General features: G+C 39.4%; 1 long non-coding RNA gene across 1 annotated transcript in view; it reads left to right on the top strand.

The window, feature by feature from the left end:
• The first annotated feature begins 1,131 nt into the window (after window positions 1-1,131).
• Window positions 1,132-14,510, top strand: part of LOC108447660 — a 282,151-nt gene continuing 268,772 nt past the window's right edge. The window contains exon 1 of the long non-coding RNA XR_001863327.1: window positions 1,132-1,565. This is a non-coding gene — a long non-coding RNA (uncharacterized LOC108447660). The remainder of the gene's footprint in view (window positions 1,566-14,510) is intronic.

Genomic DNA, 14,510 nt, shown 5'->3' with positions numbered 1-14,510 from the left:
CTATTTTACATAGTAGATACAACCTATACTTGTAATTAAAAATGTCAACAACACTTCTTCCTTTCCTGCTTTTTTTACCCCTGAGACATTAGGTCTACCTTGTCTATAACACAAAAAAAAATAGCATAAACAGCATACCTGGCATCCCCACCAATTTTTTTGAATGCTTGTCATATAGTAAACTTTTTTCTATTACTAATATTATCTTTTTAGTCCATGTGTATAACTTTTTTGGTACAAAAAATAAAATATCAAGTACATTTCTCACGAACTTTTCCTGGTTTGAGGCTTAAAGAAATCACATCTTGAAACTTGCTGGTACGACTCACTAGTAAATTTAGGACAACAAGAATGATATGAGCATTTTGTTCTAGCTCTTTCGTGAATTGTATGCCAAAATCTCATTTATTTGCATACATGCCACTATACAGCCAAAAGACGGATATAGTATTTACTACTTAGCAAATAAGTGATTTGAACCACTGTTCAAACACCTTTTAGTAGGTCGTACACCGTGGTTGAAATTTGAGTGTACCTGACTGGACACGCGAGGATCAGGGTGCCCGCACTGTGGCCTGGACGAGCACAGCCTTTCACCGCCTTTTCACTTTCTGTCCCCCCTACCACAAACATTTATAGTTACACCTTCAGCTCTCACAGACGCCCAGTCCACACTTGGCACCTGCAGCGCCCGCGCCCCCCGACCCACAGCAGTGCCGCCGCCGGGCGCCCCACTTAAGGACAGCAGGCGACCCACGTGTTTTGGGGAGTCCGCCTGTCGCCCCCCCGCCTCCGCCTCCAGCAGCACCCCCGGGGAACCGCCGCGGCCCCGCTCCCACTCCCCCGCGCTCCCGGCGCGGCTGGGACCCCTGGAGGGGCGCCGCATCCCCGTCCCAGGTGGGGCATCCCCGCTGCCCAGGGGCGCTCTCCGGGAGGCATTTTTGGGGCAGAAACGTGGGGGTAGGGTTTTTTTCAGCTGCTTCCCGCGGGGCTCGGCTAGCCCAGGGGGTATCGAAGTCCTCTGGAACGGAGGCCCTGAGGGTCTTTCCCGAAGGCATGTCCTTGGGAGCGGGCGGGAAGGGCGGTGGGGCGTGCGGGGCTGGCGCGGAGGAGCAGCCCGGCCGCCGCCGTAGTAAAAGAGCTGCTCCTCCGGTGGTTGGGCTGGGGAGCGCTGGGCTCCTCCTCCTCGTCCCCCCCAGCAGTGCACAACCGGGCGTGTGACTGACGAGTCTCCCCCCGTCTATCTTTTTCTTTTTTTTCCCTTTTTTTCTTTTTTTTTCCTTTTTTTCTTTTTTTTTCTTTTTTGCCATTTGTACACACACCGAGACGCGCACATGACAGCACTTGAGTGCCAGCGCCGGTGCATCGCCAGGAGGGCTGTGCTTTCACTCCGGGCACGCACACACGCATGCTGCTGCTTCTGCTGCTGCTGCTGGAAGTCTTTCTACACGGGGATTAGCAGCCGCCTCTCGCTCTCTGTATTTCCCTGTCTCTTTCTTCTCCCTTCCTTCCCTTTCTCCTTCTCTCCCTCAAACGCCTGACTGACGGACAGCGGGCAGGAAAAGGTAAATGCGGGCGTGCTATTTGCTGACGATACCGAGGGGTGATGGTGTTAGCGGCGTGCTGCGCGGTACGCCCTCGGCTCGCCGGGCAGCCTGCCTGGCTTGCCTGCCCTCCCGCCGCGCCGGCGGCTGCCGGGCCCCGACTCTCCGCGGCTCGGGGGTCGGGTTTTCCCGCGAGAGGTTTGGCTTCCCCAGCCCCCTCTCCTCTTTCCGTGGGCTGCGAGGTAGAGAGGTTCCCCGCTATTGTGCTGCTCGTACTTGGCACCGCAGCTGCGAGCGTGCGGGAGCGCTTAGCCAGGGTTTCGCTGGAGGAGGCTGGCTATTAATTGCTGTCTGCGCGGAAGACGAGAGCGCTTCCTCTGGCAGGGAACCTGGGCATTATTTATTAATCGGGGCTGGAGAGAGTGGCAACGGGAGGGCTAGTCGTCGTCCCCGCGTCGTGTCCTCCCTCCCCGTTTGCTGCATCATTCAAATGAGTAATTCCTAGCTGTCCTGTTGTGCAGTGCCATTAGTGCCAAAACACAGTAACAAAAAGTTTGGTCTTGGGTTAAATTCGCAGTTGTCGTTAGGTGGTGTGTTTTGACTAATCTATTACTCAGAAAGGAGGCCAAAGCTGTAGCATTGGACTACGAAGATGGAATCTGTGATTTCTGATGTGTTAGCTCCCATCAATAGGAAAGTTTATTGTGCTGTTCATCTTCAATAGTGTGACTGAATGCATTGGCATATTTTGTTCCTGCACAAGGTATTGATGTGTTGCTCTTCCCTTGCAATTACATGCAATTGCTTTATATTTTATATCTAAAATAAGGTACAGTTGAATTAAGTACTTTGGGTTAAAAAAACCCTCCTGAAAATTATTTAACAAACATGATTTTCCGTGAATAAAGAGTTGCAATTGAGGAGATCATCGTTATTGTGGGGTGCATTTGGTTTAAATTGCACAAATAGGCCTTTCATTCCAAGCTAATCTACAAATGGAAAGGCATCCCACACTATTTTTACTTTGAAAATCATCCTCTGGTGTTAAATCTCCACAGCAGAGCATAATTGGATGTGTTTTGACAGTAGCTTTTTATTTACTTTATTCACACCACTTTTAGCTTGTTTACCATCCATATTTTCCATGTTGGCCATCCCCCCGTTCCTGCTTCCTTCCGCCGGGAAGCGAGGCATTTAGCGAGGTCCGTTATGTAATTACGGGGTTTTTTTCCCCCTTCTTGTTGCTGTTACTAAGCCCGGCTCAGGATGCCGGCAAGGAAACGGCTACACCGTGCTTGTTTCTGAAAGAGGCTGATAGTTTTATTTGATCTCGGAGAAAAAAAGATGGAGTAATATTTTAGCGCTTTGGTTTCACACATGATTGATTTTTGGAAAATCACATCTCATTCATGTTGTTTTCTACACCTGTCAATGGTACCTAAATATGCTGTTAAAGACAGAAAGCCTTAAAAAAAAAAAAAAAAAAAAAAAAAAAGACTTGTAAGAGAAGCAAAACCCGTGAGAACTGTAGTGGACAGCATATGAAGTTGGTTATTAAAAAAAAAGGCAAGTAGTTGTTTAACTTATAGCCTTACAAGTGAAAGGTAGGTGTGCTTGCAGGCATGGTGTATGCTCAGCTTGTTGGATTGGATTGTATTTCAATGTTAATGCACCTTTAAAAAGGCAACACTAATTTCTACTCCTTGTGGGTCCAGTGTAGATGCTTAAGGTATTTCCCCTCCCTTAAAAGACATTGTGAGTTTGAGCTGTTCCAGTGATCCAAGAGATCCAAAAGTCTAAAGGGTGCATATTCAAAGATAAATAGCATATATATTTGGAGATCAAATTGCTGCTGATAATGATTATATGAAAAGTAGGAATAGTTAATGGAAGCAACACAGTTCCCTGTTTTCTTCTGTTACAGTTTACTTGTCTGTCTGGTACTTCATATTTCAGATACCTATATAAATTACGTAACTAAATTATGTATTCAAATTAGGCAACTATTTAAATTAGTATTTAAACATATGGGAGCAACATATGCTGTTTATTACAGACTTTATCAAGTACTTTAAAGGGTGCAGTAGTGTTTCATTAGATGTATATCTACATGTATATATATCCTTCTGATTTAAAGTTTTCTTTTACTTCACCAGAACTCTATATAGTTTAATTCAAGGCTCATTCTGGTCTGTCTCTTGTGGGATTAACTCTTGGAAGCATATCAATGTAATCTGTTTGTGTTAAGCCTTGCAATGTTCTTTCTGTAAAGGTGGTGCATCTCAGTACAGCTCTGGCAAGTGATGTTTCCACCTGGAAATACAAAAAGAACTTCATAAATAATTCATGAGATAGTGTAATAAATGAAGGTAATCCCATACCAAGGAAGAATAATACAGGAGGAAGAGTCCCTGGATTTTTTTCATTGTCATTTTCACCCTGATCTCATACCATACAGTAGCTTAAATTTTCACCCAAATTGTAATTGACAAATGCAATGCCCTGAGACTGGCATTGCCGTTTTAAGTAGATGAGAGTTCAAGGCACTTTAAAGTGAGATAGTTTATTCAGCCCTTAATCTCTGTAACCAAACTTAATTTTTACTGTCTCTGTTGTATTATCTCTCAAGATTTAAGAAAGCTATTTTTGTCACGGGCACGTAATTAATACTTGTTCCCCCCTCTTATGCCAAATTTTGCACTTTTGCATAAAGCTCATCCAAAGGAACCTGAAAAGTGGATCTCCATGGTAACGAGAGAGAGATTGAGAGATTGAGAGAGAGAGAGAGAGGATTTGCTCCCTCACCATAGGTCAAGACTAGACGCCTACCCATTCCTTAACTTGTAGCAGCATTCATTGGCACCTTCCCCTTTGTGGTTATTTTGTCTCCTGGGGTGTGCTTTTACTGTTGCCTCATGCCTCCAGAGTGAGAACGATTCTACGCTGGATGAGCACAGCTTCTGTGTTTCTCCCTGCTCTAATCCTCCCTTCTGCCTGCATTGTATTTAAGGGTTTCTATACCTGTATGATTTTACTGTGGGATTTTGGGAAATAGCTTGTTTTCCCCATCAGATTTTTGATTTGAAGACCTGTTTTGTCTATAACTGTGTGTAATAGCTGAGACAACCTTACTCATTAGTCCTCTTCAGAGGAAAGTGTGTTCATCTCCTTTTTTATTTGTCTGTGCTGGTTTTGGAGTTTCAGATATTTCATAGCAGTAAAAGCAGTCTACTTCTCACCTGGGAGCAGGGCTGAATTTCGGTTTTTTTCAGCCAGCATGTGAGATGTGATACTAGGGTTCCTGTTTGGAGATATTCAGCGTAAAGAGAGTTTCTTTTGCCCTGTCATCACAGAGCAGCAATATGGAACAACTCTTTCTGGGGGAATCACTGGGATTTTTTTTCCCTTTCTCTTCTTTGAAAAATTGTCTGCCTAGACTGTGTCTCTCTGTCAAAGCTGAGATGAAGTGAACACATTTTATTCTAGATGATCCTGTAGTCAGATGCTTAAAACTTTCACCAAGGAATATAACATATTTTCTATTTCCATTTTCATTTCCGTACTCAGTTTTTTAGGTACAATCTCATGAGAGAATACCAAATGGCTTTTTAAATGGCTCCCTTAGGCTGCTGGTGCACCAGGTCTCTCTGGGCATATTTCCAGCTTTTTTGCCTTTCCCTGTGACATATCTTGGGATAATTTGAAAACATCTGCTAAAGCAACCATCTTAATATGAGACAGCAGTCATCATTTGTCACTGAGCAATATGTCATTTGTGGCTCTCTAATTGGAAGACAGGTGCTGATGCTGACTTTGGCCTTCTTAACTTGTCTAGTTGGCAGATTGTCTGTAGAAACACATTTTGGTGCTTTGAAATCCCACCGTGTATTTCTACTTTTCTGTATCTCTATGTTTCTTAAAGAATTGCCTGTGCCATTTGAAAATCTGCTCAAGAAACCATAATGATAGCAGCTAGAGCATTCATAATCTGGCCTTCCAAGTAAACTTGATTTTATGCATCTCTCCGGTGTCTTCTGGCTAGATGAAAGCCATTTTTAAATAGTTGCCTGTGAAGCTTTTTCTTTAGCCTTTGTATATGAGAAACTTCTGATCCCTTGCTGCCTGATGCCCTGTCCCTGTATTGGTGGCATTTCAGTGGATGTCGCTCATTCCAATTGTTTCCCTCTTTTTGAAAATTTAGCATCACCTTTAACTGAGGAGGTTCTTCATCTTCTGATTTCTCATGGTAAGGAAACTAGGAATTTGAGAAATGAACTTCTATCTGTGTGAAGGATACGTATAATTCTAGATGCCTGGATCCAGGCTTTCTACCTCAGTTGCTGTGGTTCAGGTGACCAAAGTATGTGGCATCAGCTCGTAACCAAAGATCTCAATAGTTATGAATGGTGTCTTACACCTAGAAGGTGCTTTTTAAGCCTTGTGGGTTAATTTTGAATGTAGGTTGCAGTAGCTTGAGTTGACTTGCAACATCTTACAGGTTTTGGCATCTTAATATCCTGATGTGGTGACTCTGCTGGATCCAGTCAAGGATTTCTTGAGGTTTTTTTCTGTTGTGGAAAAGGGAGATAAGGGGGTGAGGATCCCCAAAAATTTTGTCCAAGAACTGTGCTTGAAACCTATTAGTTGTTCTGGGTGTACATCCTCTCTGAAGGTATTTCACGGCACGTGATGATAGGATGGTAGCTGAGTTACTTTTTCAAATGAAGGGAGTGGTTTTTTTCAGCCAGCTTCCCGAGTGTGACTTCAGTTGCTAATTCTGAGCTTGAGCACACTTTCTTCCTGTGTGTCTGTTTAGTTTTGCAGATGGAACAGGATGATGTCTCTGACTGGAGGTCAATAACTGTAAGATACAATGATTAGCAGTCTCACCTACCTGTGTCATAATAACTTCAGTTTTAGCAGTGTGCACCCAGCATTGAAAGTCAACTTTGAGAATTAATGTCTCACTACTGCCCTGTGTGTTTCTTTCGTCTTGTCATCAGGGGGGAAAAAAAGAAAAAGGAATAAAAAAATTAAAGAAGGGTGGAAATGAAATCCATGTGTCTGCTTTGTGGTAGTGGTCTCAACAGTATCTTTTAATTTTTAGCTGGTCAACAGGAAGAGTGAAGTTGCCTTTGTCCAGCCAGAAGTATTGAGGGTCTTGTGCTCCATGGATTCAAGGTGTCTCACAGATGTCCAAAGTCTGTGAGAATCTCTATCTCCTTTCTATCCTGCAGCTGAAAGAATTTTGGACTCTTTGCAGCATACCATTCACATAGGGAGACCTTCATTTCATGTGTCATAGAGGAATGCAGCTTCTGGTCCTGTAGTGGTGGAACTGCATTGGTGCAAATGTTTCACAAGGACTTCAGAGATCCCTTGTTCTCATCAGTCTGTATCTTTTGGCTATCTGTTTGTTGGGCAAAATGCTCAGAGCGTGGTTTGGTCCTTCAAAGGTGTCAACTGTTGTTGTATCTGGTTTACCTCCAAAATGTTGTAGGGTTTTGCTTCTCTTTTTTCTATTTTTTTTTTGTGTGTGACTGTATTTTAGAACATCACTAAATTCTGTTATCAGATCCCATTTTCTAAGAACATACCATGGGATTGGATCTGAGCAACCTGATCTAGTGGAAGATGTCCATTCCCAAGATGGGGATTGGAATTAATGATCTTCAAGGTCCCTTCCAACCCAAACTATTCCACGGTTCTGTGATTCACCTCGCTTTTCCTTCTAACAGATCTTTACTTGAAGAGAAGTGTTTACTGCCAAATTTATATACAATTTTGTAAATAATGTTGATGAATAGCCCAATGGAGCTTTTTAGTGGCAATGGGATAGCAAAGTAGAATTAAAAGGGAAAAAAATCACCACAGGAAGGAATGAAAGGTATAATTAGGAGAATTTATCATTATTTTGTATAAATTAAGTATTGCAAACATAGTCATGTCAAAAAAATTTAAATTAAAAAATGAATGGTAATTCTGTTATTTCATTCATGGAAGAATGATACAACCTTAAAAGATAATATTTGAGAAGATGATTAAAATTATTTTCTTAGGAAAATATCTCAAATATCTAGATGGCATCTGTCCTTTAATAACAGCAGCAAAATAAGGCTAGTGATTACTAGATTAGTGGTATTTTGAAAAGCATCATATGCATATCACTGTATGAAATTAAATACTCTAGAAGAAGAGGGGCAATATCTGTTCAGGAAGCACTGTAACTTTTAGTGAAAAAGATGGATTTCTTAAAAATTGTGATATGGATATTTATATGATAAAATAAACTTAGGTGGAATTATAAACTGGAGATGAAACCTTTTTCTCACACATTTGGATCTCACTCTTCCTTGGAAGAAGAACCAATGAAGGTTTCTTTTGTTAACAAAAACAAGAACAACAAAAACAACAAAGAAACAAAAGAAACAAGCTACTGATACTGCAGTCAGGAGAGACTACTGAATGGTATTCAAACCAGCTGGCTGTTCTGTTAGCTCAGAAAATTTTTTTTTCAATTTCTGAAATATTAGAAACTTATTCATGTAAAAATTATGGTTGCATCTTCCTCTTTGTTTTGTTTTTTGGGGGTTTTTTTTGGTCCATGACAAATACTTCAAATACAACATTGTGTGTAGAGCTGTTTCAATATCCATGTAATGTCCTTTACAGAATTGCAGTGGCATGGTACTTGATGAGCATTCACTTCACCTTGGAAAGAAATGGTAGTTGGAGTGTTTTTGTATGCAGAAAATCTGTGTGGTGTTTCTTATCATACTGTGATGGTGTGTGGGCTGACTTCCACAATTACTTGTATGGTGTTCTACATCTCTGTAGCATGATATAAATGTCCCTACTGGGAATCTTCATGCTGTGTTTTTCAGGGACAGTTGTACACCAGAATTATATATGAACAAAAGCTAAATACAAGGATGTTCTGCAGTATTCTCAAGTACTTTGGCCATTTACAAAGCAGGTAGTGTATGAGGTACTTCAAAAATCAGTGCAGCATGCTGCAAAATAATTAATGTGTTATGTTAAATTACTTTCCAGAGGACGTTTTTGACAGAATCAAGGCAAAATATGAGAGTATACTAAAGTTCTTGACCTGATCCTTTGCTCTTTGTGCTGATGGGCATTTTGAACATGAACTGCAGGAGCACGCTGCCTGCCCTGTATGAGATGTTAAATGTTGAGCACCAGTTGGTCAGGCACATATTGGAGGGGTTTTTTTGAATCTGAAAAAATGCTGAAATGCAGTAGCAACACTTGTGTGTGTTACAGTTGTAGAGCCCTTCTGAACACAGAAATATTTGCTAAGAGATTACTCAAGGATCACAACATTTCTACAGGACCCAGGAGAAATTAATTATATTGTCTTTCTTTATTCTACATTTCTGATCCCTCTATGACAACACACAACAAAGCATGGTGGGAGAAAGATGAAGATCTATCTCAGTGCCCATTTCAGTTTCTTTTGGAACTAAAAAGAAATTTTGCATACAATGAGAAGAAAATTTTCCAATAATCAATTTTTCTAGCATACTTTGCACATTTGTAGAAACTCTTAACTTGCTTTTTGCTATTTAACTTTGTCTGTAGTTTGCTTTGATCTGCTGTAGGACCAAAAATAACTGGTTCATTTTCCCAAGGACTTACAGTCTCTCTAAGAATAGAGAAACTAATATATAGGAAATAGGAAAGCCTACAAATGTAAATTTTATTTGTTTAAAAGCTTCAATATTATTATTCTGTAATGGTGTGACGCTAAAGTTTATTTTCGTGTTTTAAATTGTACATAATTCAGGACAAATGCTGCCAGTGGTCTGTGCACAGTTCCCAGTGATCTCTGTGCAATGTGTCCCTGATGAAGGAAAAAATGCTTGAACCTGAGGCTATTGCAGAAAACCTCAGTATTTTATTTTATTGCAAATTAAGAGATACTGATGAATAAATTGAACGTGGATTTTTTTTCCTTGTTTCAACTGTCATTCTTGTTTGTTTGTTTATATACAGAACTGGGATCATTAATTATTTGTGGTTTAATTAATTAATTAATTGATGAGTTTGCCAGATCTAGTTTAGTCTTTCTGGCTTCGTTAGCATACAGAGTCCTTGCAGCTGATTTATACATTGGTTTGAACAGTTGCTGAATGAGGCAGTGTCCTGGTTTTGAGCATTTGAGTCTGTTTTGGGTTTTTTTACTGCTTTGTATTAAAATACAAACATCATGGTGACTCTGGTATTGTGAGTAGATGAGAGGCTTGTGTTATTGTAGAACATAAATTATTTCAGTTTCGTCTGACAATTTTGCCTCAACATGTAGTGTAACCATAAACTGCTCTGAACTCCTCTTTCCTTCCATATCCAGCTCATGGCAGCTACTGCCCATATTATCCATATGCTTGACAGATGTGGAGCACCTCTTCAGGCTCACACATGCTTTGAATTTAGGTTTAAGTCAGGATTATTTTTTGATTTTTTTGTTTTTTGTCAGCCACAGGGAGAACAAAAGTGAGAGTGTTCCCTTTAAACTACCTTATTCTTGATGTTGCTCTCTTCCTGCTCTTTGGTTTTGTAGGGAAGGCTGAAGAGAAGCGGAGCTTAGCTGTTCAGGCACATGGGACACTTTAAAGGATTTTGGTTGTCTTTCTGGTGGAAGCAATGAGAACTTCAAGGAGGAAAGGTGAATTCTTTTCTGGAAGGTGTTGAAGGCAGCAAGTGCACTCCTCACTCACATCTCAGGGCTGAAGAGGCCACTTTAGCTATTGTCATCAGGTGGCCTGGAGAACATGAGTTTATAGACCTGGTAGCTTAAGTCAGTAGCAGACTCACAAAGTCTAGGTCAGACCTACAGTGATGCTCGCTTGGCTGCACACAGGGCAGACCCAACTCTCACAAGTCTAATTCTCAGGAATAATCACTCAGTGATACACAGTGGGTGTATTATTGAACATCTTTTCTGCTTAGTTACGGTGACTGGCCAGAATTTTGGGGGCACCAGCGGCACAGTTACACTGCACTCATATTTTTGATAACAGTAAACACCTCTTATTCTTGGTAAAGGAAGTAGTATTGATACAGGCAGACATGTGCCTTCTACAGAGCGTATGTAGCCAGTATGTTATTTAGTATACTGTGTTATATGGCTGAATAAATAAATACAAGATGCCTATAATAGATCTGAATTGCAAAATCTAATATGATAATGCTTTTCCCACTGCTAGCAGAGCTCAGTAATTTATTACTACGATTAGGTGTCATGGATATGATTCATTCTATTTTAGTGGATGCAAACAAATTGCTTTACATTCATGTAGTAACTTATTACTCAAAGTTGAATGCATGCTTTTTGTAATACTGAGATTCTTAAAAATTTTACGTTTATTTTATTTAAATGTATTTTGGAAGGGGGGGGAAAAGTAAATTTTTCAGGACATACTATTTAAACAATCATCAGAAAATGTTTAATTTAGCAATCAAGAGGATAAGAACAGTTCTTGAGCCAATTGAATTTCAGTGACAAATCATGCTGGAGCCAAACTGGGTCCTCCCAACAGCTGATACTAAACCTGTGTGTAACCCAAATACTCAGTCACTTTCCAGTTTTCATCTGTAATATGATTTTTATTAAGCTAAGCTGCCTGCTGTGTGTTTTGTGTTGGAAAATGTTAAGCCACAGTATTAGAAAGAAAATGTTTAAATACAATGATCAGTATGTGTGCTGCACATCTTATCTTTTTAAAATAGATAAATAATGAAAAAAAATTCATTTTGCTTCCCCCTTTGAATTTGCAGATTAGTCATGGATTGTTGCCCACAATTTCATGGAGCCTAATCATGTAGTCCTTTTTAAATAGATTCCATTATTATCATTACAATATACCACCTAAAGTAAGTAAATTAATTCAGTGGAGTCTCTCTAGAGCCAAGTTTGTGTGTGTGCTGGAAAATTAGGTGTGGCAAATGTAGTATTAATGGTTATTCTGTTAAGCATTTTCTTAGAGTTTGCATGGACATATTTTAAAAAGTAGGATTAATATTTTTGTATTTATTCCTAGGTCAAATGCTTTTTGAAAGTAGGATGAAATTAGTCATGCTTTATCTAACTCCTTTTAACTAATTCTGCCTGTGCTAATAAATAAAGGTGAAATTAAACAAAAGATATACTGAACAAAAAACATTGGAAAAAACACTCTTGAAACTGTATATTTTATCTAAATAGACCAGATCTTGTTCCTCTTTATGCACCAACTGGAGAGCATCAACAGAAAGCAGAAATATATCTGCAAAAGAGTTTATTTCAGTAGATGCAAAATGCAGAAAAGTAGGTTTGTGACTGGTGTGTTTACAGGGAGGTAAGTGGGATGAAAGCAGGAATGGATTTGACTTAATGCTAGATTCAAGTAGGGGGAAATGTGAGTAACATAAAGCCAAATGAAAACCTGGTTTTGTTATGTAATTTTTTTTTTCCCGGCATCTAGTATTTGGAGACTTTTAAAATTTGCCTCACTCTGGACTGTTTGGGTTTTGGGGTTTTTTTTGAGGAAGAGAGGAGTAGAAATTAATCATCTGGATAGTGGAACATACGGGAACTGGAGGGAAGAAAAGACAAACAAACAAACCCAAAACAAACCAACAAAAACCTCAAGGTCGTCACTTAGAATAGTTTCCTTAGCCAATTAAAGAACGAATTTGAATTTTAGGACCTTAAGGTTTAGCTCATAGAACATGAAGCCTCAGAACAGTCCATGGGTAAAGCAAGAGCAGAATGTGTGTATGAAAAGTCTTAATGTGTATCACAACTGGCAAATCATTTGTGGAGGTCAGGACACAGTAATACATGAGATGTGTTCACTGTCTCCTCCGCGGTGACCAATACAATATTGCCATCCCTGTTGCAGTAACAACATTGCCATTATTTATTTGGTAGTAATGTGTCTGAGTTTAGCAAGAAGAAATGAGTTTATAGGAAAATTGTTTCACATAACAGAAAATCACATCAAACTGAAGTGGTACAGATCATTTCAGAGTCTTCCTTGCCAACTTTGTTGCAAGTGAACAAGTAATTTGAATTAATTAATTAATGGAGATGTATAATCAAGGACAAAGATTAACCAATTTTAAATTATGCTTTTAGATTCACAAATAGTTACACTTTTATTTGTAACATCAGTTCCAAATGCATTTCCTGTTTCAGATATGATAAACAGACCTTTCCTACTTTCAGACCATGTCTGGTAATACAAGTGAAAATAGCACAGTAATTTGGAACAGTAACATTGAAAAAAAATTACAGTCCTAAACAAGTTGTAACATTCTGGATATTCCCTAAATAATTACCTCGTAGATTAAGTCAAAACAGATTAAAGTATGCTTGTAGTTCTAAATTATAATTAATTCTCCATTGTATTTTGTCAACAATCTGAATTTCAATTTATATTAACCTTTCCAACGGTCCTGTAAGGTCAATTATTACAAGCTTTTTTCTGGTAGAGTGGTATCTTTTGTGCCTGTCAGAGTTCAAGGAGCTTCTGGACAAAGCTCTTAGTCATATGGTTTAGTTTTGCGTAGTCCTGCAGGGAGTTTGTCTTGATGATCCTTGTTGGTCCCTTCCAACTTGAGATATTCTATGATCTTAGATTGGGCAAAATCAGAACACCCTTTGAAATAAAAAAAGCAGACTTAAAACAGTTCCAGATTTCAGTGTCTTCAGCAAGGTAAAGAAAAAGAAGCCTGTTCGTAATCCAGCATAGCCTGATAAAGCCTCTAATGTATACACATATAATTTTTGTTGTTAAAAGTGTCTAATGATTGAGCATAGCTGGAATAATCCATAGGAGCCTGATCTGCTACTCACTGAAGTCTGTGGCTCACGCTGTGAAAGTAATGTGTGTCATTTCCTTAAGCAGGCATTGGATTGTGTCAATACATGAGCACAAAGATCACATCTCTTTTTTTTTTTAAATTTGAGACCTGCTGGGATATTGGCACTTCAGAATGTTATCTTCTAAATGCTTTGCTTTTCCACATCAATCATTTGAAAGACAGACTTTATACTGCTACTTGGTCTCCTTTTTATGGGGTTAATATTTGTGGGGGTTTAGATGTTGTATGTGCACAAAAATGACACTTTTGAAGGGACAAAAAAGTCTATACAGGTTCAAAAGTGTGAATGTGCATGGATAACTGAAATCTCACTTCAGGCTTGACCTTTTACATTGTAGACAGATATTCCAGGTTTCTTTCAAAGAAAAGCTTAATCCCCACTCGGTAAACCTGCGCATAGCCTAGGTTTTATCTCTGTCTCATGTTATAAATATGTGTAGTGCTTAACAGAGGTTGCAGTAGTGTATGAGATCATCTAAGCTGACTTGAATTTTACATACAGAGGATGGAAACTGGCAGTTAAGCTAAATGTTGGAAGATAAAGACATTATTTCTCCCACTAAGGATTCGTAGTCGTCAAGACTGTCAAATTCATTTGTGTGTCAATTACAGTTCCAGAGGTGAAAAGTCAGGCTGCTTTTCAAGACAAGTTTTTCTAATTAGAGTAATGAATGTTTGATTAATATTCCATTAGTAATATATGATAATTATACCCTGATGGGCTGTCACTTTAAGTACATACAGAGCAAGATCACAGATGCATTTTTATGTTGTTATGCCTTTGTCAGCTTTAGTTCCCATCAACAGTCAGCTTTATGCAGATGCTCACTGAAATATTTCAGAAATACATTTTGCCTGTAAGCCTGTTAAATGGTGCTACACATCTGCTTTGTGGGTCAATGCCTATCTCTTGCTTTGTTTAACATTTCATCAGGGTTCTACGCTTTGACATTCACTAGATGGAGCTTGCAGAGAGAAACTTTACTATTCAGGAAATGTAATGCGTGAGGAAAATCCTAATTACTAACTGTGAATAAATCCAAATCAGGAAACAACAGCAACTTCATAGAACTGTGG

This window comes from Corvus brachyrhynchos, unplaced genomic scaffold, assembly GCF_000691975.1.
Source record: "Corvus brachyrhynchos isolate BGI_N302 unplaced genomic scaffold, ASM69197v1 scaffold106, whole genome shotgun sequence".
Classification (NCBI taxonomy): domain Eukaryota; kingdom Metazoa; phylum Chordata; class Aves; order Passeriformes; family Corvidae; genus Corvus; species Corvus brachyrhynchos.
Note: the sequence above shows the minus strand (reverse complement) of the source record. Positions and strands in the feature narration are given on the sequence as shown.